The sequence below is a fragment of the Engystomops pustulosus genome, chromosome 5 (assembly GCF_040894005.1).
Source record: "Engystomops pustulosus chromosome 5, aEngPut4.maternal, whole genome shotgun sequence".
Lineage (NCBI taxonomy): Eukaryota > Metazoa > Chordata > Amphibia > Anura > Leptodactylidae > Engystomops > Engystomops pustulosus.
Genome location: NC_092415.1, coordinates 122,469,879 through 122,496,435, shown reverse-complemented (window position 1 = coordinate 122,496,435; position 26,557 = coordinate 122,469,879). Strand labels below are relative to the sequence as shown.

The window sequence follows — 26,557 nt, the reverse complement described above, 5'->3', positions numbered from 1 at the left end:
GTTACTTTGTCTCCCAACTCATTTTCCTAACAAGACAACCTCAATGATAAGACGCACACTGTTTTCAATGCATTTCTAGCTAAAAGAGCTAAGATCGTGATTGTCTCTGTTGCTGAATGAGCTAGGACGCTATTCAACTCTAATCTAAGAGAGACTCACTAACTTCATGTAGGAACACCGTTACTTTGTCTCCTAACTCATTTTCCTAACAAGACAACCTCAATGATAAGACGCACACTGCTTTCAATGCATTTCTGGCTAAAAGAGCTAAGATCGTGATTGTCTCTGTTGCTGAATGAGCTAGGACGCTATTCAACTCTAATCTAAGAGAGACTCACTAACTTCATGTAGGAACACCGTTACTTTGTCTCCTAACACTTTTTCCTAACAAGACAACCTCAATGATAAGACGCACACTGTTTTCAATGCATTTCTGGCTAAAAGAGCTAAGATCGTGATTGTCTCTGTTGCTGAATGAGCTAGGACGCTATTCAACTCCAATCTAAGAGAGACTCACTAATTTCATGTAGGAACACCGTTGCTTTGTCTCCTAAATCATTTTCCTAACAAGACAACCTCAATGATAAGACGCACACTGTTTTCAATGCATTTCTGGCTAAAAGAGCTAAGATCGTGATTGTCTCTGTTGCTGAATGAGCTAGGACGCTATTCAACTCTAATCTAAGAGAGACTCAGTAACTTCATGTAGGAACACCGTTGCTTTGTCTCCTAACTCATTTTCCTAACAAGACAACCTCAATGATAAGACGCACATTGTTTTCAATGCATTTCTGGCTAAAAGAGCTAAGATCGTGATTGTCTCTGTTGCTGAATGAGCTAGGACGCTAATCAACTCTAATCTAAGAGAGACTCACTAACTTCATGTAGGAACACCGTTACTTTGTCTCCTAACTCATTTTCCTAACAAGACCACCTCAATGATAAGAAGCACACTGCTTTCAATGCATTTCTGGCTAAAAGAGCTAAGATCGTGATTGTCTCTGTTGCTGAATGAGCTAGGACGCTATTCAACTCCAATCTAAGAGAGACTCACTAACTTCATGTAGGACCACCGTTACTTTGTCTCCTAACTCATTTTCCTAACAAGACAACCTCAATGATAAGACGCACACTGTTTTCAATGCATTTCTTGCTAAAAGAGCTAAGATCGTGATTGTCTCTGTTGCTGAATGAGCTAGGACGCTATTCAACTCCAATCTAAGAGAGACTCACTAACTTCATGTAGGACCACCGTTACTTTGTCTCCTAACTCATTTTCCTAACAAGACACCTCAATGATAAGACGCACACTGTTTTCAATGCATTTCTGGCTAAAAGGGCTAAGATCGTGATTGTCTCTGTTGCTGAATGAGCTAGGACGCTATTCAACTCTAATCTAAGAGAGACTCACTAACTTCATGTAGGAACACCGTTACTTTGTCTCCTAACTCATTTTCCTAACAAGACAACCTCAATGATAAGACGCACACTGTTTTCAATGCATTTCTAGCTAAAAGAGCTAAGATCGTGATTGTCTCTGTTGCTGAATGAGCTAGGACGCTATTCAACTTCAATCTAAGAAAGACTCACTAACTTCATGTAGGAACACCGTTACTTTGTCTCCTAACTCATTTTCCTAACAAGACAACCTCAATGATAAGACGCACACTGTTTTCAAAGCATTTCTTGCTATAAGAGCTAAGATCGTGATTGTCTCTGTTGCTGAATGAGCTAGGACGCTATTCAACTCTAATCTAAGAGAGACTCACTAACTTCATGTAGAAACACCGTTGCTTTGTCTCCTAACTCATTTTCCTAACAAGACAACCTCAATGATAAGACGCACACTGTTTTCAATGCATTTCTGGCTAAAAGAGCTAAGATCGTGATTGTCTCTGTTGCTGAATGAGCTAGGACGCTATTCAACTCTAATCTAAGAGAGACTCACTAACTTCATGTAGGAACACCGTTACTTTGTCTCCTAACTCATTTTCCTAACAAGACAACCTCAATGATAAGACGCACACTGTTTTCAATGCATTTCTGGCTAAAAGAGCTAAGATCGTGATTGTCTCTGTTGCTGAATGAGCTAGGACGCTATTCAACTCTAATCTAAGAGAGACTCACTAACTTCATGTAGGAAAACCGTTACTTTGTCTCCTAACTCATTTTCCTAACAAGACAACCTCAATGATAAGACGCACACTGTTTTCAATGCATTTCTGGCTAAAAGAGCTAAGATCGTGATTGTCTCTGTTGCTGAATGAGCTAGGACGCTATTCAACTCTAATCTAAGAGAGACTCACTAACTTCATGTAGGAACACCGTTACTTTGTCTCCTAACTCATTTTCTTAACAATACAACGCACAATACAACGCACACTGTTTTCAATACATTTCTTGCTAAAAGAGCTAAGATCGTGATTGTCTCTGTTGCTGAATGAGCTAGGACGCTATTCAACTCCAATCTAAAAGAGACTCACTAACTTAATGTAGAAACACCGTTGCTTTGTCTCCTAACTCATTTTCCTAACAAGACAACCTCAATGATAAGACGCACACTGTTTTCAATGCATTTCTGGCTAAAAGAGCTAAGATCGTGATTGTCTCTGTTGCTAAATGAGCTAGGACGCTATTCAACTCTAATCTAAGAGAGACTCACTAACTTCATGTAGGAACACCGTTACTTTGTCTCCTAACTCATTTTCCTAACAAGAAAACCTCAATGATAAGACGCACACTGCTTTCAATGCATTTCTGGCTAAAAGAGCTAAGATCGTGATTGTCTCTGTTGCTGAATGAGCTAGGACGCTATTCAACTCTAATCTAAGAGAGACTCACTAACTTCATGTAGGAACACCGTTGCTTTGTCTCCTAACTCATTTTCCTAACAAGACAACCTCAATGATAAGACGCACACTGTTTTCAATGCATTTCTAGCTAAAAGAGCTAAGATCGTGATTGTCTCTGTTGCTGAATGAGCTAGGACGCTATTCAACTTCAATCTAAGAAAGACTCACTAACTTCATGTAGGAACACCGTTACTTTGTCTCCTAACTCATTTTCCTAACAAGACAACCTCAATGATAAGACGCACACTGTTTTCAAAGCATTTCTTGCTAAAAGAGCTAAGATCGTGATTGTCTCTGTTGCTGAATGAGCTAGGACGCTATTCAACTCTAATCTAAGAGAGACTCACTAACTTCATGTAGGAACACCGTTGCTTTGTCTCCTAACTCATTTTCCTAACAAGACAACCTCAATGATAAGACGCACACTGTTTTCAATGCATTTCTGGCTAAAAGAGCTAAGATCGTGATTGTCTCTGTTGCTGAATGAGCTAGGACGCTATTCAACTCCAATCTAAGAGAGACTCACTAACTTAATGTAGGAACACCGTTGCTTTGTCTCCTAACTCATTTTCCTAACAAGACAACCTCAATGATAAGACGCACACTGTTTTCAATGCATTTCTGGCTAAAAGAGCTAAGATCGTGATTGTCTCTGTTGCTAAATGAGCTAGGACGCTATTCAACTCTAATCTAAGAGAGACTCACTAACTTCATGTAGGAACACCGTTACTTTGTCTCCTAACTCATTTTCCTAACAAGACAACCTCAATGATAAGACGCACACTGCTTTTAATGCATTTCTGGCTAAAAGAGCTAAGATCGTGATTGTCTCTGTTGCTGAATGAGCTAGGACGCTATTCAACTCTAATCTAAGAGAGACTCACTAACTTCATGTAGGAACACCGTTACTTTGCCTCCTAACTCATTTTCCTAACAAGACAACCTCAATGATAAGACGCACACTGCTTTCAATGCATTTCAGGCTAAAAGAGCTAAGATCGTGATTGTCTCTGTTGCTGAATGAGCTAGGACGCTATTCAACTCTAATCTAAGAGAGACTCACTAACTTCATGTAGGAACACCGTTGCTTTGTCTCCTAACTCATTTTCCTAACAAGACAACCTCAATGATAAGACGCACACTGTTTTCAATGCATTTCTGGCTAAAAGAGCTAATATCGTGATTGTCTCTGTTGCTGAATGAGCTAGGACGCTATTCAACTCTAATCTAAGAGAGACTCACTAACTTCATGTAGGAACACCGTTGCTTTGTCTCCTAACTCATTTTCCTAACAAGACAACCTCAATGATAAGACGCACACTGTTTTCAATGCATTTCTGGCTAAAAGAGCTAAGATCGTGATTGTCTCTGTTGCTGAATGAGCTAGGACGCTATTCAACTCCAATCTAAGAGAGACTCACTAACTTAATGTAGGAACACCGTTGCTTTGTCTCCTAACTCATTTTCCTAACAAGACAACCTCAATGATAAGACGCACACTGTTTTCAATGCATTTCTGGCTAAAAGAGCTAAGATCGTGATTGTCTCTGTTGCTAAATGAGCTAGGACGCTATTCAACTCTAATCTAAGAGAGACTCACTAACTTCATGTAGGAACACCGTTACTTTGTCTCCTAACTCATTTTCCTAACAAGACAACCTCAATGATAAGACGCACACTGCTTTCAATGCATTTCTGGCTAAAAGAGCTAAGATCGTGATTGTCTCTGTTGCTGAATGAGCTAGGACGCTATTCAACTCTAATCTAAGAGAGACTCACTAACTTCATGTAGGAACACCGTTACTTTGCCTCCTAACTCATTTTCCTAACAAGACAACCTCAATGATAAGACGCACACTGCTTTCAATGCATTTCAGGCTAAAAGAGCTAAGATCGTGATTGTCTCTGTTGCTGAATGAGCTAGGACGCTATTCAACTCTAATCTAAGAGAGACTCACTAACTTCATGTAGGAACACCGTTGCTTTGTCTCCTAACTCATTTTCCTAACAAGACAACCTCAATGATAAGACGCACACTGTTTTCAATGCATTTCTGGCTAAAAGAGCTAATATCGTGATTGTCTCTGTTGCTGAATGAGCTAGGACGCTATTCAACTCCAATCTAAGAGAGACTCACTAACTTCATGTAGGAACACCGTTGCTTTGTCTCCTAACTCATTTTCCTAACAAGACAACCTCAATGATAAGACGCACACTGTTTTCAATGCATTTCTGGCTAAAAGAGCTAAGATCGTGATTGTCTCTGTTGCTGAATGAGCTAGGACGCTATTCAACTCTAATCTAAGAGAGACTCAGTAACTTCATGTAGGAACACCGTTGCTTTGTCTCCTAACTCATTTTCCTAACAAGACAACCTCAATGATAAGACGCACACTGTTTTCAATGCATTTCTGGCTAAAAGAGCTAAGATCGTGATTGTCTCTGTTGCTGAATGAGCTAGGACGCTATTCAACTCTAATCTAAGAAAGACTCAGTAACTTCATGTAGGAACACCGTTACTTTGTCTCCTAACTCATTTTCCTAACAAGACAACCTCAATGATAAGACGCACACTGTTTTCAATGCATTTCTGGCTAAAAGAGCTAAGATCGTGATTGTCTCTGTTGCTGAATGAGCTAGGACGCTATTCAACTTCAATCTAAGAAAGACTCACTAACTTCATGTAGGAACACCGTTACTTTGTCTCCTAACTCATTTTCCTAACAAGACAACCTCAATGATAAGACGCACACTGTTTTCAATGCATTTCTGGCTAAAAGAGCTAAGATCGTGATTGTCTCTGTTGCTGAATGAGCTAGGACGCTATTCAACTTCAATCTAAGAAAGACTCACTAACTTCATGTAGGAACACCGTTACTTTGTCTCCTAACTCATTTTCCTAACAAGACAACCTCAATGATAAGACGCACACGGTTTTCAAAGCATTTCTTGCTAAAAGAGCTAAGATCGTGATTGTCTCTGTTGCTGAATGAGCTAGGACGCTATTCAACTCTAATCTAAGAGAGACTCACTAACTTCATGTAGGAACACCGTTACTTTGTCTCCTAACTCATTTTCCTAACAAGACAACCTCAATGATAAGACGCACACTGTTTTCAATGCATTTCTGGCTAAAAGAGCTAAGATCGTGATTGTCTCTGTTGCTGAATGAGCTAGGACGCTATTCAACTCCAAACTAAAAAAGACTCACTAACTTCATGTAGGAACACCGTTACTTTGTCTCCTAACTCATTTCCCTAACAAGACAACCTCAATGATAAGACGCACACTGTTTTCAATGCATTTCTGGCTAAAAGAGCTAAGATCGTGATTGTCTCTGTTGCTGAATGAGCTAGGACGCTATTCAACTCCAATCTAAGAGAGACTCACTAACTTCATGTAGGAACACCGTTACTTTGTCTCCTAACTCATTTTCCTAACAAGACAACCTCAATGATAAGACGCACACTGTTTTTAAAGCATTTCTTGCTAAAAGAGCTAAGATCGTGATTGTCTCTGTTGCTGAATGAGCTAGGACGCTATTCAACTATAATCTAAGAGAGACTCACTAACTTCATGTAGGAACACCGTTACTTTGTCTCCTAACTCATTTTCCTAACAAGACAACCTCAATGATAAGACGCACACTGCTTTCAATGCATTTCTGGCTAAAAGAGCTAAGATCGTGATTGTCTCTGTTGCTGAATGAGCTAGGACGCTATTCAACTCTAATCTAAGAGAGACTCACTAACTTCATGTAGGAACACCGTTACTTTGTCTCCTAACTCATTTTCCTAACAAGACAACCTCAATGATAAGACGCACACTGTTTTCAATGCATTTCTGGCTAAAAGAGCTAAGATCGTGATTGTCTCTGTTGCTGAATGAGCTAGGACGCTAATCAACTCTGATCTAAGAGAGACTCACTAACTTCATGTAGGAACACCGTTACTTTGTCTCCCAACTCATTTTCCTAACAAGACAACCTCAATGATAAGACGCACACTGTTTTCAATGCATTTCTGGCTAAAAGAGCTAATATCGTGATTGTCTCTGTTGCTGAATGAGCTAGGACGCTATTCAACTCTAATCTAAGAGAGACTCACTAACTTCATGTAGGAACACCGTTGCTTTGTCTCCTAACTCATTTTCCTAACAAGACAACCTCAATGATAAGACGCACACTGTTTTCAATGCATTTCTGGCTAAAAGAGCTAAGATCGTGATTCTCTCTGTTGCTGAATGAGCTAGGACGCTATTCAACTCCAATCTAAGAGAGACTCACTAACTTAATGTAGGAACACCGTTGCTTTGTCTCCTAACTCATTTTCCTAACAAGACAACCTCAATGATAAGACGCACACTGTTTTCAATGCATTTCTGGCTAAAAGAGCTAAGATCGTGATTGTCTCTGTTGCTGAATGAGCTAGGACGCTATTCAACTCTAATCTAAGAGAGACTCACTAACTTCATGTAGGAACACCGTTACTTTGTCTCCTAACTCATTTTCTTAACAATACAACGCACAATACAACGCACACTGTTTTCAATACATTTCTTGCTAAAAGAGCTAAGATCGTGATTGTCTCTGTTGCTGAATGAGCTAGGACGCTATTCAACTCCAATCTAAGAGAGACTCACTAACTTAATGTAGAAACACCGTTGCTTTGTCTCCTAACTCATTTTCCTAACAAGACAACCTCAATGATAAGACGCACACTGTTTTCAATGCATTTCTGGCTAAAAGAGCTAAGATCGTGATTGTCTCTGTTGCTAAATGAGCTAGGACGCTATTCAACTCTAATCTAAGAGAGACTCACTAACTTCATGTAAGAACACCGTTACTTTGTCTCCTAACTCATTTTCCTAACAAGAAAACCTCAATGATAAGACGCACACTGCTTTCAATGCATTTCTGGCTAAAAGAGCTAAGATCGTGATTGTCTCTGTTGCTGAATGAGCTAGGACGCTATTCAACTCTAATCTAAGAGAGACTCACTAACTTCATGTAGGAACACCATTACTTTGTCTCCTAACTCATTTTCCTAACAAGACAACCTCAATGATAAGACGCACACTGCTTTCAATGCATTTCAGGCTAAAAGAGCTAAGATCGTGATTGTCTCTGTTGCTGAATGAGCTAGGACGCTATTCAACTCTAATCTAAGAGAGACTCACTAACTTCATGTAGGAACACCGTTGCTTTGTCTCCTAACTCATTTTCCTAACAAGACAACCTCAATGATAAGACGCACACTGTTTTCAATGCATTTCTGGCTAAAAGAGCTAATATCGTGATTGTCTCTGTTGCTGAATGAGCTAGGACGCTATTCAACTCCAATCTAAGAGAGACTCACTAACTTCATGTAGGAACACCGTTGCTTTGTCTCCTAACTCATTTTCCTAACAAGACAACCTCAATGATAAGACGCACACTGTTTTCAATGCATTTCTGGCTAAAAGAGCTAAGATCGTGATTGTCTCTGTTGCTGAATGAGCTAGGACGCTATTCAACTCTAATCTAAGAGAGACTCAGTAACTTCATGTAGGAACACCGTTGCTTTGTCTCCTAACTCATTTTCCTAACAAGACAACCTCAATGATAAGACGCACACTGTTTTCAATGCATTTCTGGCTAAAAGAGCTAAGATCGTGATTGTCTCTGTTGCTGAATGAGCTAGGACGCTATTCAACTCTAATCTAAGAGAGACTCAGTAACTTCATGTAGGAACACCGTTACTTTGTCTCCTAACTCATTTTCCTAACAAGACAACCTCAATGATAAGACGCACACTGTTTTCAATGCATTTCTGGCTAAAAGAGCTAAGATCGTGATTGTCTCTGTTGCTGAATGAGCTAGGACGCTATTCAACTTCAATCTAAGAAAGACTCACTAACTTCATGTAGGAACACCGTTACTTTGTCTCCTAACTCATTTTCCTAACAAGACAACCTCAATGATAAGACGCACACTGTTTTCAATGCATTTCTGGCTAAAAGAGCTAAGATCGTGATTGTCTCTGTTGCTGAATGAGCTAGGACGCTATTCAACTCTAATCTAAGAGAGACTCACTAACTTCATGTAGGAACACCGTTACTTTGTCTCCTAACTCATTTTCCTAACAAGACAACCTCAATGATAAGACGCACACTGTTTTCAATGCATTTCTGGCTAAAAGAGCTAAGATCGTGATTGTCTCTGTTGCTGAATGAGCTAGGACGCTATTCAACTCTAATCTAAGAGAGACTCACTAACTTCATGTAGGAACACCGTTACTTTGTCTCCTAACTCATTTTCCTAACAAGACAACCTCAATGATAAGACGCACACTGTTTTCAATGCATTTCTGGCTAAAAGAGCTAAGATCGTGATTGTCTCTGTTGCTGAATGAGCTAGGACGCTATTCAACTCCAAACTAAAAAAGACTCACTAACTTCATGTAGGAACACCGTTACTTTGTCTCCTAACTCATTTCCCTAACAAGACAACCTCAATGATAAGACGCACACTGTTTTCAATGCATTTCTGGCTAAAAGAGCTAAGATCGTGATTGTCTCTGTTGCTGAATGAGCTAGGACGCTATTCAACTCCAATCTAAGAGAGACTCACTAACTTCATGTAGGAACACCGTTACTTTGTCTCCTAACTCATTTTCCTAACAAGACAACCTCAATGATAAGACGCACACTGTTTTCAAAGCATTTCTTGCTAAAAGAGCTAAGATCGTGATTGTCTCTGTTGCTGAATGAGCTAGGACGCTATTCAACTATAATCTAAGAGAGACTCACTAACTTCATGTAGGAACACCGTTACTTTGTCTCCTAACTCATTTTCCTAACAAGACAACCTCAATAATAAGACGCACACTGCTTTCAATGCATTTCTGGCTAAAAGAGCTAAGATCGTGATTGTCTCTGTTGCTGAATGAGCTAGGACGCTATTCAACTCTAATCTAAGAGAGACTCACTAACTTCATGTAGGAACACCGTTACTTTGTCTCCTAACTCATTTTACTAACAAGACAACCTCAATGATAAGACGCACACTGTTTTCAATGCATTTCTGGCTAAAAGAGCTAAGATCGTGATTGTCTCTGTTGCTGAATGAGCTAGGACGCTAATAAACTCTGATCTAAGAGAGACTCACTAACTTCATGTAGGAACACCGTTACTTTGTCTCCCAACTCATTTTCCTAACAAGACAACCTCAATGATAAGACGCACACTGTTTTCAATGCATTTCTAGCTAAAAGAGCTAAGATCGTGATTGTCTCTGTTGCTGAATGAGCTAGGACGCTATTCAACTCTAATCTAAGAGAGACTCACTAACTTCATGTAGGAACACCGTTACTTTGTCTCCTAACTCATTTTCCTAACAAGACAACCTCAATGATAAGACGCACACTGCTTTCAATGCATTTCTGGCTAAAAGAGCTAAGATCGTGATTGTCTCTGTTGCTGAATGAGCTAGGACGCTATTCAACTCTAATCTAAGAGAGACTCACTAACTTCATGTAGGAACACCGTTACTTTGTCTCCTAACACTTTTTCCTAACAAGACAACCTCAATGATAAGACGCACACTGTTTTCAATGCATTTCTGGCTAAAAGAGCTAAGATCGTGATTGTCTCTGTTGCTGAATGAGCTAGGACGCTATTCAACTCCAATCTAAGAGAGACTCACTAATTTCATGTAGGAACACCGTTGCTTTGTCTCCTAAATCATTTTCCTAACAAGACAACCTCAATGATAAGACGCACACTGTTTTCAATGCATTTCTGGCTAAAAGAGCTAAGATCGTGATTGTCTCTGTTGCTGAATGAGCTAGGACGCTATTCAACTCTAATCTAAGAGAGACTCAGTAACTTCATGTAGGAACACCGTTGCTTTGTCTCCTAACTCATTTTCCTAACAAGACAACCTCAATGATAAGACGCACATTGTTTTCAATGCATTTCTGGCTAAAAGAGCTAAGATCGTGATTGTCTCTGTTGCTGAATGAGCTAGGACGCTAATCAACTCTAATCTAAGAGAGACTCACTAACTTCATGTAGGAACACCGTTACTTTGTCTCCTAACTCATTTTCCTAACAAGACCACCTCAATGATAAGAAGCACACTGCTTTCAATGCATTTCTGGCTAAAAGAGCTAAGATCGTGATTGTCTCTGTTGCTGAATGAGCTAGGACGCTATTCAACTCCAATCTAAGAGAGACTCACTAACTTCATGTAGGAACACCGTTACTTTGTCTCCTAACTCATTTTCCTAACAAGACAACCTCAATGATAAGACGCACACTGTTTTCAATGCATTTCTTGCTAAAAGAGCTAAGATCGTGATTGTCTCTGTTGCTGAATGAGCTAGGACGCTATTCAACTCCAATCTAAGAGAGACTCACTAACTTCATGTAGGACCACCGTTACTTTGTCTCCTAACTCATTTTCCTAACAAGACACCTCAATGATAAGACGCACACTGTTTTCAATGCATTTCTGGCTAAAAGGGCTAAGATCGTGATTGTCTCTGTTGCTGAATGAGCTAGGACGCTATTCAACTCTAATCTAAGAGAGACTCACTAACTTCATGTAGGAACACCGTTACTTTGTCTCCTAACTCATTTTCCTAACAAGACAACCTCAATGATAAGACGCACACTGTTTTCAATGCATTTCTAGCTAAAAGAGCTAAGATCGTGATTGTCTCTGTTGCTGAATGAGCTAGGACGCTATTCAACTTCAATCTAAGAAAGACTCACTAACTTCATGTAGGAACACCGTTACTTTGTCTCCTAACTCATTTTCCTAACAAGACAACCTCAATGATAAGACGCACACTGTTTTCAAAGCATTTCTTGCTATAAGAGCTAAGATCGTGATTGTCTCTGTTGCTGAATGAGCTAGGACGCTATTCAACTCTAATCTAAGAGAGACTCACTAACTTCATGTAGAAACACCGTTGCTTTGTCTCCTAACTCATTTTCCTAACAAGACAACCTCAATGATAAGACGCACACTGTTTTCAATGCATTTCTGGCTAAAAGAGCTAAGATCGTGATTGTCTCTGTTGCTGAATGAGCTAGGACGCTATTCAACTCTAATCTAAGAGAGACTCACTAACTTCATGTAGGAACACCGTTACTTTGTCTCCTAACTCATTTTCCTAACAAGACAACCTCAATGATAAGACGCACACTGTTTTCAATGCATTTCTGACTAAAAGAGCTAAGATCGTGATTGTCTCTGTTGCTGAATGAGCTAGGACGCTATTCAACTCTAATCTAAGAGAGACTCACTAACTTCATGTAGGAACACCGTTACTTTGTCTCCTAACTCATTTTCCTAACAAGACAACCTCAATGATAAGACGCACACTGTTTTCAATGCATTTCTGGCTAAAAGAGCTAAGATCGTGATTGTCTCTGTTGCTGAATGAGCTAGGACGCTATTCAACTCCAATCTAAGAGAGACTCACTAACTTCATGTAGGAACACCGTTACTTTGTCTCCTAATGCATTTTCTTAACAATACAACGCACAATACAACGCACACTGTTTTCAATACATTTCTTGCTAAAAGAGCTAAGATCGTGATTGTCTCTGTTGCTGAATGAGCTAGGACGCTATTCAACTCCAATCTAAGAGAGACTCACTAACTTAATGTAGGAACACCGTTGCTTTGTCTCCTAACTCATTTTCCTAACAAGACAACCTCAATGATAAGACGCACACTGTTTTCAATGCATTTCTGGCTAAAAGAGCTAAGATCGTGATTGTCTCTGTTGCTAAATGAGCTAGGACGCTATTCAACTCTAATCTAAGAGAGACTCACTAACTTCATGTAGGAACACCGTTACTTTGTCTCCTAACTCATTTTCCTAACAAGAAAACCTCAATGATAAGACGCACACTGCTTTCAATGCATTTCTGGCTAAAAGAGCTAAGATCGTGATTGTCTCTGTTGCTGAATGAGCTAGGACGCTATTCAACTCTAATCTAAGAGAGACTCACTAACTTCATGTAGGAACACCATTACTTTGTCTCCTAACTCATTTTCCTAACAAGACAACCTCAATGATAAGACGCACACTGCTTTCAATGCATTTCAGGCTAAAAGAGCTAAGATCGTGATTGTCTCTGTTGCTGAATGAGCTAGGACGCTATTCAACTCTAATCTAAGAGAGACTCACTAACTTCATGTAGGAACACCGTTGCTTTGTCTCCTAACTCATTTTCCTAACAAGACAACCTCAATGATAAGACGCACACTGTTTTCAATGCATTTCTGGCTAAAAGAGCTAATATCGTGATTGTCTCTGTTGCTGAATGAGCTAGGACGCTATTCAACTCCAATCTAAGAGAGACTCACTAACTTCATGTAGGAACACCGTTGCTTTGTCTCCTAACTCATTTTCCTAACAAGACAACCTCAATGATAAGACGCACACTGTTTTCAATGCATTTCTGGCTAAAAGAGCTAAGATCGTGATTGTCTCTGTTGCTGAATGAGCTAGGACGCTATTCAACTCTAATCTAAGAGAGACTCAGTAACTTCATGTAGGAACACCGTTGCTTTGTCTCCTAACTCATTTTCCTAACAAGACAACCTCAATGATAAGACGCACACTGTTTTCAATGCATTTCTGGCTAAAAGAGCTAAGATCGTGATTGTCTCTGTTGCTGAATGAGCTAGGACGCTATTCAACTTCAATCTAAGAAAGACTCACTAACTTCATGTAGGAACACCGTTACTTTGTCTCCTAACTCATTTTCCTAACAAGACAACCTCAATGATAAGACGCACACTGTTTTCAATGCATTTCTGGCTAAAAGAGCTAAGATCGTGATTGTCTCTGTTGCTGAATGAGCTAGGACGCTATTCAACTCTAATCTAAGAGAGACTCACTAACTTCATGTAGGAACACCGTTACTTTGTCTCCTAACTCATTTTCCTAACAAGACAACCTCAATGATAAGACGCACACTGTTTTCAATGCATTTCTGGCTAAAAGAGCTAAGATCGTGATTGTCTCTGTTGCTGAATGAGCTAGGACGCTATTCAACTCTAATCTAAGAGAGACTCACTAACTTCATGTAGGAACACCGTTACTTTGTCTCCTAACTCATTTTCCTAACAAGACAACCTCAATGATAAGACGCACACTGTTTTCAATGCATTTCTGGCTAAAAGAGCTAAGATCGTGATTGTCTCTGTTGCTGAATGAGCTAGGACGCTATTCAACTCCAAACTAAAAAAGACTCACTAACTTCATGTAGGAACACCGTTACTTTGTCTCCTAACTCATTTCCCTAACAAGACAACCTCAATGATAAGACGCACACTGTTTTCAATGCATTTCTGGCTAAAAGAGCTAAGATCGTGATTGTCTCTGTTGCTGAATGAGCTAGGACGCTATTCAACTCCAATCTAAGAGAGACTCACTAACTTCATGTAGGAACACCGTTACTTTGTCTCCTAACTCATTTTCCTAACAAGACAACCTCAATGATAAGACGCACACTGTTTTCAAAGCATTTCTTGCTAAAAGAGCTAAGATCGTGATTGTCTCTGTTGCTGAATGATCTAGGACGCTATTCAACTATAATCTAAGAGAGACTCACTAACTTCATGTAGGAACACCGTTACTTTGTCTCCTAACTCATTTTCCTAACAAGACAACCTCAATGATAAGACGCACACTGCTTTCAATGCATTTCTGGCTAAAAGAGCTAAGATCGTGATTGTCTCTGTTGCTGAATGAGCTAGGACGCTATTCAACTCTAATCTAAGAGAGACTCACTAACTTCATGTAGGAACACCGTTACTTTGTCTCCTAACTCATTTTCCTAACAAGACAACCTCAATGATAAGACGCACACTGTTTTCAATGCATTTCTGGCTAAAAGAGCTAAGATCGTGATTGTCTCTGTTGCTGAATGAGCTAGGACGCTAATCAACTCTGATCTAAGAGAGACTCACTAACTTCATGTAGGAACACCGTTACTTTGTCTCCCAACTCATTTTCCTAACAAGACAACCTCAATGATAAGACGCACACTGTTTTCAATGCATTTCTAGCTAAAAGAGCTAAGATCGTGATTGTCTCTGTTGCTGAATGAGCTAGGACGCTATTCAACTCTAATCTAAGAGAGACTCACTAACTTCATGTAGGAACACCGTTACTTTGTCTCCTAACTTATTTTCCTAACAAGACAACCTCAATGATAAGACGCACACTGCTTTCAATGCATTTCTGGCTAAAAGAGCTAAGATCGTGATTGTCTCTGTTGCTGAATGAGCTAGGACGCTATTCAACTCTAATCTAAGAGAGACTCACTAACTTCATGTAGGAACACCGTTACTTTGTCTCCTAACACTTTTTCCTAACAAGACAACCTCAATGATAAGACGCACACTGTTTTCAATGCATTTCTGGCTAAAAGAGCTAAGATCGTGATTGTCTCTGTTGCTGAATGAGCTAGGACGCTATTCAACTCCAATCTAAGAGAGACTCACTAATTTCATGTAGGAACACCGTTGCTTTGTCTCCTAAATCATTTTCCTAACAAGACAACCTCAATGATAAGACGCACACTGTTTTCAATGCATTTCTGGCTAAAAGAGCTAAGATCGTGATTGTCTCTGTTGCTGAATGAGCTAGGACGCTATTCAACTCTAATCTAAGAGAGACTCAGTAACTTCATGTAGGAACACCGTTGCTTTGTCTCCTAACTCATTTTCCTAACAAGACAACCTCAATGATAAGACGCACATTGTTTTCAATGCATTTCTGGCTAAAAGAGCTAAGATCGTGATTGTCTCTGTTGCTGAATGAGCTAGGACGCTATTCAACTTCAATCTAAGAAAGACTCACTAACTTCATGTAGGAACACCGTTACTTTGTCTCCTAACTCATTTTCCTAACAAGACAACCTCAATGATAAGACGCACACTGTTTTCAATGCATTTCTGGCTAAAAGAGCTAAGATCGTGATTGTCTCTGTTGCTGAATGAGCTAGGACGCTATTCAACTCTAATCTAAGAGAGACTCACTAACTTCATGTAGGAACACCGTTACTTTGTCTCCTAACTCATTTTCCTAACAAGACAACCTCAATGATAAGACGCACACTGTTTTCAATGCATTTCTGGCTAAAAGAGCTAAGATCGTGATTGTCTCTGTTGCTGAATGAGCTAGGACGCTATTCAACTCTAATCTAAGAGAGACTCACTAACTTCATGTAGGAACACCGTTACTTTGTCTCCTAACTCATTTTCCTAACAAGACAACCTCAATGATAAGACGCACACTGTTTTCAATGCATTTCTGGCTAAAAGAGCTAAGATCGTGATTGTCTCTGTTGCTGAATGAGCTAGGACGCTATTCAACTCCAATCTAAGAGAGACTCACTAACTTCATGTAGGAACACCGTTACTTTGTCTCCTAACTCATTTTCTTAACAATACAACGCACAATACAACGCACACTGTTTTCAATACATTTCTTGCTAAAAGAGCTAAGATCGTGATTGTCTCTGTTGCTGAATGAGCTAGGAAGCTATTCAACTCCAATCTAAGAGAGACTCACTAACTTAATGTAGGAACACCGTTGCTTTGTCTCCTAACTCATTTTCCTAACAAGACAACCTCAATGATAAGACGCACACTGTTTTCAATGCATTTCTGGCTAAAAGAGCTAAGATCGTGATTGTCTCTGTTGCTAAATGAGCTAGGACGCTATTCAACTCTAATCTAAGAGAGACTCACTAACTTCATGTAGGAACACCGTTACTTTGTCTCCTAACTCATTTTCCTAACAAGAAAACCTCAATGATAAGACGCACACTGCTTTCAATGCATTTCTGGCTAAAAGAGCTAAGATCGTGATTGTCTCTGTTGCTGAATGAGCTAGGACGCTATTCAACTCTAATCTAAGAGAGACTCACTAACTTCATGTAGGAACACCATTACTTTGTCTCCTAACTCATTTTCCTAACAAGACAACCTCAATGATAAGACGCACACTGCTTTCAATGCATTTCTGGCTAAAAGAGCTAAGATCGTGATTGTCTCTGTTGCTGAATGAGCTAGGACGCTATTCAACTCTAATCTAAGAGAGACTCACTAACTTCATGTAGGAACACCGTTGCTTTGTCTCCTAACTCATTTTCCTAACAAGACAACCTCAATGATAAGACGCACACTGTTTTCAATGCATTTCTGGCTAAAAGAGCTAATATCGTGATTGTCTCTGTTGCTGAATGAGCTAGGACGCTATTCAACTCCAATCTAAGAGAGACTCACTAACTTCATGTAGGAACACCGTTGCTTTGTCTCCTAACTCATTTTCCTAACAAGACAACCTCAATGATAAGACGCACACTGTTTTCAATGCATTTCTGGCTAAAAGAGCTAAGATCGTGATTGTCTCTGTTGCTGAATGAGCTAGGACGCTATTCAACTCTAATCTAAGAGAGACTCAGTAACTTCATGTAGGAACACCGTTGCTTTGTCTCCTAACTCATTTTCCTAACAAGACAACCTCAATGATAAGACGCACACTGTTTTCAATGCATTTCTGGCTAAAAGAGCTAAGATCGTGATTGTCTCTGTTGCTGAATGAGCTAGGACGCTATTCAACTCTAATCTAAGAGAGACTCAGTAACTTCATGTAGGAACACCGTTACTTTGTCTCCTAACTCATTTTCCTAACAAGACAACCTCAATGATAAGACGCACACTGTTTTCAATGCATTTCTGGCTAAAAGAGCTAAGATCGTGATTGTCTCTGTTGCTGAATGAGCTAGGACGCTATTCAACTTCAATCTAAGAAAGACTCACTAACTTCATGTAGGAACACCGTTACTTTGTCTCCTAACTCATTTTCCTAACAAGACAACCTCAATGATAAGACGCACACTGTTTTCAATGCATTTCTGGCTAAAAGAGCTAAGATCGTGATTGTCTCTGTTGCTGAATGAGCTAGGACGCTATTCAACTCTAATCTAAGAGAGACTCACTAACTTCATGTAGGAACACCGTTACTTTGTCTCCTAACTCATTTTCCTAACAAGACAACCTCAATGATAAGACGCACACTGTTTTCAATGCATTTCTGGCTAAAAGAGCTAAGATCGTGATTGTCTCTGTTGCTGAATGAGCTAGGACGCTATTCAACTCTAATCTAAGAGAGACTCACTAACTTCATGTAGGAACACCGTTACTTTGTCTCCTAACTCATTTTCCTAACAAGACAACCTCAATGATAAGACGCACACTGTTTTCAATGCATTTCTGGCTAAAAGAGCTAAGATCGTGATTGTCTCTGTTGCTGAATGAGCTAGGACGCTATTCAACTCCAAACTAAAAAAGACTCACTAACTTCATGTAGGAACACCGTTACTTTGTCTCCTAACTCATTTCCCTAACAAGACAACCTCAATGATAAGACGCACACTGTTTTCAATGCATTTCTGGCTAAAAGAGCTAAGATCGTGATTGTCTCTGTTGCTGAATGAGCTAGGACGCTATTCAACTCCAATCTAAGAGAGACTCACTAACTTCATGTAGGAACACCGTTACTTTGTCTCCTAACTCATTTTCCTAACAAGACAACCTCAATGATAAGACGCACACTGTTTTCAAAGCATTTCTTGCTAAAAGAGCTAAGATCGTGATTGTCTCTGTTGCTGAATGAGCTAGGACGCTATTCAACTATAATCTAAGAGAGACTCACTAACTTCATGTAGGAACACCGTTACTTTGTCTCCTAACTCATTTTCCTAACAAGACAACCTCAATAATAAGACGCACACTGCTTTCAATGCATTTCTGGCTAAAAGAGCTAAGATCGTGATTGTCTCTGTTGCTGAATGAGCTAGGACGCTATTCAACTCTAATCTAAGAGAGACTCACTAACTTCATGTAGGAACACCGTTACTTTGTCTCCTAACTCATTTTCCTAACAAGACAACCTCAATGATAAGACGCACACTGTTTTCAATGCATTTCTGGCTAAAAGAGCTAAGATCGTGATTGTCTCTGTTGCTGAATGAGCTAGGACGCTAATCAACTCTGATCTAAGAGAGACTCACTAACTTCATGTAGGAACACCGTTACTTTGTCTCCCAACTCATTTTCCTAACAAGACAACCTCAATGATAAGACGCACACTGTTTTCAATGCATTTCTAGCTAAAAGAGCTAAGATCGTGATTGTCTCTGTTGCTGAATGAGCTAGGACGCTATTCAACTCTAATCTAAGAGAGACTCACTAACTTCATGTAGGAACACCGTTACTTTGTCTCCTAACTCATTTTCCTAACAAGACAACCTCAATGATAAGACGCACACTGCTTTCAATGCATTTCTGGCTAAAAGAGCTAAGATCGTGATTGTCTCTGTTGCTGAATGAGCTAGGACGCTATTCAACTCTAATCTAAGAGAGACTCACTAACTTCATGTAGGAACACCGTTACTTTGTCTCCTAACACTTTTTCCTAACAAGACAACCTCAATGATAAGACGCACACTGTTTTCAATGCATTTCTGGCTAAAAGAGCTAAGATCGTGATTGTCTCTGTTGCTGAATGAGCTAGGACGCTATTCAACTCCAATCTAAGAGAGACTCACTAATTTCATGTAGGAACACCGTTGCTTTGTCTCCTAAATCATTTTCCTAACAAGACAACCTCAATGATAAGACGCACACTGTTTTCAATGCATTTCTGGCTAAAAGAGCTAAGATCGTGATTGTCTCTGTTGCTGAATGAGCTAGGACGCTATTCAACTCTAATCTAAGAGAGACTCAGTAACTTCATGTAGGAACACCGTTGCTTTGTCTCCTAACTCATTTTCCTAACAAGACAACCTCAATGATAAGACGCACATTGTTTTCAATGCATTTCTGGCTAAAAGAGCTAAGATCGTGATTGTCTCTGTTGCTGAATGAGCTAGGACGCTAATCAACTCTAATCTAAGAGAGACTCACTAACTTCATGTAGGAACACCGTTACTTTGTCTCCTAACTCATTTTCCTAACAAGACCACCTCAATGATAAGAAGCACACTGCTTTCAATGCATTTCTGGCTAAAAGAGCTAAGATCGTGATTGTCTCTGTTGCTGAATGAGCTAGGACGCTATTCAACTCCAATCTAAGAGAGACTCACTAACTTCATGTAGGAACACCGTTACTTTGTCTCCTAACTCATTTTCCTAACAAGACAACCTCAATGATAAGACGCACACTGTTTTCAATGCATTTCTTGCTAAAAGAGCTAAGATCGTGATTGTCTCTGTTGCTGAATGAGCTAGGACGCTATTCAACTCCAATCTAAGAGAGACTCACTAACTTCATGTAGGACCACCGTTACTTTGTCTCCTAACTCATTTTCCTAACAAGACACCTCAATGATAAGACGCACACTGTTTTCAATGCATTTCTGGCTAAAAGGGCTAAGATCGTGATTGTCTCTGTTGCTGAATGAGCTAGGACGCTATTCAACTCTAATCTAAGAGAGACTCACTAACTTCATGTAGGAACACCGTTACTTTGTCTCCTAACTCATTTTCCTAACAAGACAACCTCAATGATAAGACGCACACTGTTTTCAATGCATTTCTAGCTAAAAGAGCTAAGATCGTGATTGTCTCTGTTGCTGAATGAGCTAGGACGCTATTCAACTTCAATCTAAGAAAGACTCACTAACTTCATGTAGGAACACCGTTACTTTGTCTCCTAACTCATTTTCCTAACAAGACAACCTCAATGATAAGACGCACACTGTTTTCAAAGCATTTCTTGCTATAAGAGCTAAGATCGTGATTGTCTCTGTTGCTGAATGAGCTAGGACGCTATTCAACTCTAATCTAAGAGAGACTCACTAACTTCATGTAGAAACACCGTTGCTTTGTCTCCTAACTCATTTTCCTAACAAGACAACCTCAATGATAAGACGCACACTGTTTTCAATGCATTTCTGGCTAAAAGAGCTAAGATCGTGATTGTCTCTGTTGCTGAATGAGCTAGGACGCTATTCAACTCTAATCTAAGAGAGACTCACTAACTTCATGTAGGAACACCGTTACTTTGTCTCCTAACTCATTTTCCTAACAAGACAACCTCAATGATAAGACGCACACTGTTTTCAATGCATTTCTGACTAAAAGAGCTAAGATCGTGATTGTCTCTGTTGCTGAATGAGCTAGGACGCTATTCAACTCTAATCTAAGAGAGACTCACTAACTTCATGTAGGAACACCGTTACTTTGTCTCCTAACTCATTTTCCTAACAAGACAACCTCAATGATAAGACGCACACTGTTTTCAATGCATTTCTGGCTAAAAGAGCTAAGATCGTGATTGTCTCTGTTGCTGAATGAGCTAGGACGCTATTCAACTCCAATCTAAGAGAGACTCACTAACTTCATGTAGGAACACCGTTACTTTGTCTCCTAATGCATTTTCTTAACAATACAACGCACAATACAACGCACACTGTTTTCAATACATTTCTTGCTAAAAGAGCTAAGATCGTGATTGTCTCTGTTGCTGAATGAGCTAGGACGCTATTCAACTCCAATCTAAGAGAGACTCACTAACTTAATGTAGGAACACCGTTGCTTTGTCTCCTAACTCATTTTCCTAACAAGACAACCTCAATGATAAGACGCACACTGTTTTCAATGCATTTCTGGCTAAAAGAGCTAAGATCGTGATTGTCTCTGTTGCTAAATGAGCTAGGACGCTATTCAACTCTAATCTAAGAGAGACTCACTAACTTCATGTAGGAACACCGTTACTTTGTCTCCTAACTCATTTTCCTAACAAGAAAACCTCAATGATAAGACGCACACTGCTTTCAATGCATTTCTGGCTAAAAGAGCTAAGATCGTGATTGTCTCTGTTGCTGAATGAGCTAGGACGCTATTCAACTCTAATCTAAGAGAGACTCACTAACTTCATGTAGGAACACCATTACTTTGTCTCCTAACTCATTTTCCTAACAAGACAACCTCAATGATAAGACGCACACTGCTTTCAATGCATTTCAGGCTAAAAGAGCTAAGATCGTGATTGTCTCTGTTGCTGAATGAGCTAGGACGCTATTCAACTCTAATCTAAGAGAGACTCACTAACTTCATGTAGGAACACCGTTGCTTTGTCTCCTAACTCATTTTCCTAACAAGACAACCTCAATGATAAGACGCACACTGTTTTCAATGCATTTCTGGCTAAAAGAGCTAATATCGTGATTGTCTCTGTTGCTGAATGAGCTAGGACGCTATTCAACTCCAATCTAAGAGAGACTCACTAACTTCATGTAGGAACACCGTTGCTTTGTCTCCTAACTCATTTTCCTAACAAGACATCCTCAATGATAAGACGCACACTGTTTTCAATGCATTTCTGGCTAAAAGAGCTAAGATCGTGATTGTCTCTGTTGCTGAATGAGCTAGGACGCTATTCAACTCTAATCTAAGAGAGACTCAGTAACTTCATGTAGGAACACCGTTGCTTTGTCTCCTAACTCATTTTCCTAACAAGACAACCTCAATGATAAGACGCACACTGTTTTCAATGCATTTCTGGCTAAAAGAGCTAAGATCGTGATTGTCTCTGTTGCTGAATGAGCTAGGACGCTATTCAACTTCAATCTAAGAAAGACTCACTAACTTCATGTAGGAACACCGTTACTTTGTCTCCTAACTCATTTTCCTAACAAGACAACCTCAATGATAAGACGCACACTGTTTTCAATGCATTTCTGGCTAAAAGAGCTAAGATCGTGATTGTCTCTGTTGCTGAATGAGCTAGGACGCTATTCAACTCTAATCTAAGAGAGACTCACTAACTTCATGTAGGAACACCGTTACTTTGTCTCCTAACTCATTTTCCTAACAAGACAACCTCAATGATAAGACGCACACTGTTTTCAATGCATTTCTGGCTAAAAGAGCTAAGATCGTGATTGTCTCTGTTGCTGAATGAGCTAGGACGCTATTCAACTCTAATCTAAGAGAGACTCACTAACTTCATGTAGGAACACCGTTACTTTGTCTCCTAACTCATTTTCCTAACAAGACAACCTCAATGATAAGACGCACACTGTTTTCAATGCATTTCTGGCTAAAAGAGCTAAGATCGTGATTGTCTCTGTTGCTGAATGAGCTAGGACGCTATTCAACTCCAAACTAAAAAAGACTCACTAACTTCATGTAGGAACACCGTTACTTTGTCTCCTAACTCATTTCCCTAACAAGACAACCTCAATGATAAGACGCACACTGTTTTCAATGCATTTCTGGCTAAAAGAGCTAAGATCGTGATTGTCTCTGTTGCTGAATGAGCTAGGACGCTATTCAACTCCAATCTAAGAGAGACTCACTAACTTCATGTAGGAACACCGTTACTTTGTCTCCTAACTCATTTTCCTAACAAGACAACCTCAATGATAAGACGCACACTGTTTTCAAAGCATTTCTTGCTAAAAGAGCTAAGATCGTGATTGTCTCTGTTGCTGAATGATCTAGGACGCTATTCAACTATAATCTAAGAGAGACTCACTAACTTCATGTAGGAACACCGTTACTTTGTCTCCTAACTCATTTTCCTAACAAGACAACCTCAATGATAAGACGCACACTGCTTTCAATGCATTTCTGGCTAAAAGAGCTAAGATCGTGATTGTCTCTGTTGCTGAATGAGCTAGGACGCTATTCAACTCTAATCTAAGAGAGACTCACTAACTTCATGTAGGAACACCGTTACTTTGTCTCCTAACTCATTTTCCTAACAAGACAACCTCAATGATAAGACGCACACTGTTTTCAATGCATTTCTGGCTAAAAGAGCTAAGATCGTGATTGTCTCTGTTGCTGAATGAGCTAGGACGCTAATCAACTCTGATCTAAGAGAGACTCACTAACTTCATGTAGGAACACCGTTACTTTGTCTCCCAACTCATTTTCCTAACAAGACAACCTCAATGATAAGACGCACACTGTTTTCAATGCATTTCTAGCTAAAAGAGCTAAGATCGTGATTGTCTCTGTTGCTGAATGAGCTAGGACGCTATTCAACTCTAATCTAAGAGAGACTCACTAACTTCATGTAGGAACACCGTTACTTTGTCTCCTAACTTATTTTCCTAACAAGACAACCTCAATGATAAGACGCACACTGCTTTCAATGCATTTCTGGCTAAAAGAGCTAAGATCGTGATTGTCTCTGTTGCTGAATGAGCTAGGACGCTATTCAACTCTAATCTAAGAGAGACTCACTAACTTCATGTAGGAACACCGTTACTTTGTCTCCTAACACTTTTTCCTAACAAGACAACCTCAATGATAAGACGCACACTGTTTTCAATGCATTTCTGGCTAAAAGAGCTAAGATCGTGATTGTCTCTGTTGCTGAATGAGCTAGGACGCTATTCAACTCCAATCTAAGAGAGACTCACTAATTTCATGTAGGAACACCGTTGCTTTGTCTCCTAAATCATTTTCCTAACAAGACAACCTCAATGATAAGACGCACACTGTTTTCAATGCATTTCTGGCTAAAAGAGCTAAGATCGTGATTGTCTCTGTTGCTGAATGAGCTAGGACGCTATTCAACTCTAATCTAAGAGAGACTCAGTAACTTCATGTAGGAACACCGTTGCTTTGTCTCCTAACTCATTTTCCTAACAAGACAACCTCAATGATAAGACGCACATTGTTTTCAATGCATTTCTGGCTAAAAGAGCTAAGATCGTGATTGTCTCTGTTGCTGAATGAGCTAGGACGCTAATCAACTCTAATCTAAGAGAGACTCACTAACTTCATGTAGGAACACCGTTACTTTGTCTCCTAACTCATTTTCCTAACAAGACCACCTCAATGATAAGAAGCACACTGCTTTCAATGCATTTCTGGCTAAAAGAGCTAAGATCGTGATTGTCTCTATTGCTGAATGAGCTAGGACGCTATTCAACTCCAATCTAAGAGAGACTCACTAACTTCATGTAGGAACACCGTTACTTTGTCTCCTAACTCATTTTCCTAACAAGACAACCTCAATGATAAGACGCACACTGTTTTCAATGCATTTCTTGCTAAAAGAGCTAAGATCGTGATTGTCTCTGTTGCTGAATGAGCTAGGACGCTATTCAACTCCAATCTAAGAGAGACTCACTAACTTCATGTAGGACCACCGTTACTTTGTCTCCTAACTCATTTTCCTAACAAGACACCTCAATGATAAGACGCACACTGTTTTCAATGCATTTCTGGCTAAAAGGGCTAAGATCGTGATTGTCTCTGTTGCTGAATGAGCTAGGACGCTATTCAACTCTAATCTAAGAGAGACTCACTAACTTCATGTAGGAACACCGTTACTTTGTCTCCTAACTCATTTTCCTAACAAGACAACCTCAATGATAAGACGCACACTGTTTTCAATGCATTTCTAGCTAAAAGAGCTAAGATCGTGATTGTCTCTGTTGCTGAATGAGCTAGGACGCTATTCAACTTCAATCTAAGAAAGACTCACTAACTTCATGTAGGAACACCGTTACTTTGTCTCCTAACTCATTTTCCTAACAAGACAACCTCAATGATAAGACGCACACTGTTTTCAAAGCATTTCTTGCTATAAGAGCTAAGATCGTGATTGTCTCTGTTGCTGAATGAGCTAGGACGCTATTCAACTCTAATCTAAGAGAGACTCACTAACTTCATGTAGAAACACCGTTGCTTTGTCTCCTAACTCATTTTCCTAACAAGACAACCTCAATGATAAGACGCACACTGTTTTCAATGCATTTCTGGCTAAAAGAGCTAAGATCGTGATTGTCTCTGTTGCTGAATGAGCTAGGACGCTATTCAACTCTAATCTAAGAGAGACTCACTAACTTCATGTAGGAACACCGTTACTTTGTCTCCTAACTCATTTTCCTAACAAGACAACCTCAATGATAAGACGCACACTGTTTTCAATGCATTTCTGGCTAAAAGAGCTAAGATCGTGATTGTCTCTGTTGCTGAATGAGCTAGGACGCTATTCAACTCTAATCTAAGAGAGACTCACTAACTTCATGTAGGAACACCGTTACTTTGTCTCCTAACTCATTTTCCTAACAAGACAACCTCAATGATAAGACGCACACTGTTTTCAATGCATTTCTGGCTAAAAGAGCTAAGATCGTGATTGTCTCTGTTGCTGAATGAGCTAGGACGCTATTCAACTCCAATCTAAGAGAGACTCACTAACTTCATGTAGGAACACCGTTACTTTGTCTCCTAACTCATTTTCTTAACAATACAACGCACAATACAACGCACACTGTTTTCAATACATTTCTTGCTAAAAGAGCTAAGATCGTGATTGTCTCTGTTGCTGAATGAGCTAGGACGCTATTCAACTCCAATCTAAGAGAGACTCACTAACTTAATGTAGGAACACCGTTGCTTTGTCTCCTAACTCATTTTCCTAACAAGACAACCTCAATGATAAGACGCACACTGTTTTCAATGCATTTCTGGCTAAAAGAGCTAAGATCGTGATTGTCTCTGTTGCTAAATGAGCTAGGACGCTATTCAACTCTAATCTAAGAGAGACTCACTAACTTCATGTAGGAACACCGCTACTTTGTCTCCTAACTCATTTTCCTAACAAGAAAACCTCAATGATAAGACGCACACTGCTTTCAATGCATTTCTGGCT

The 26,557-nt window shown here is 39.7% G+C and overlaps 1 protein-coding gene across 10 annotated transcripts in view; it reads left to right on the top strand.

Annotated features, from left to right (window-relative positions):
- ZNF830 (zinc finger protein 830) overlaps positions 1-26,557 on the top strand; it is a 1,461,156-nt gene that overhangs the window by 690,546 nt on the left and 744,053 nt on the right. The gene's annotated exons all lie outside the window — the stretch shown is intronic.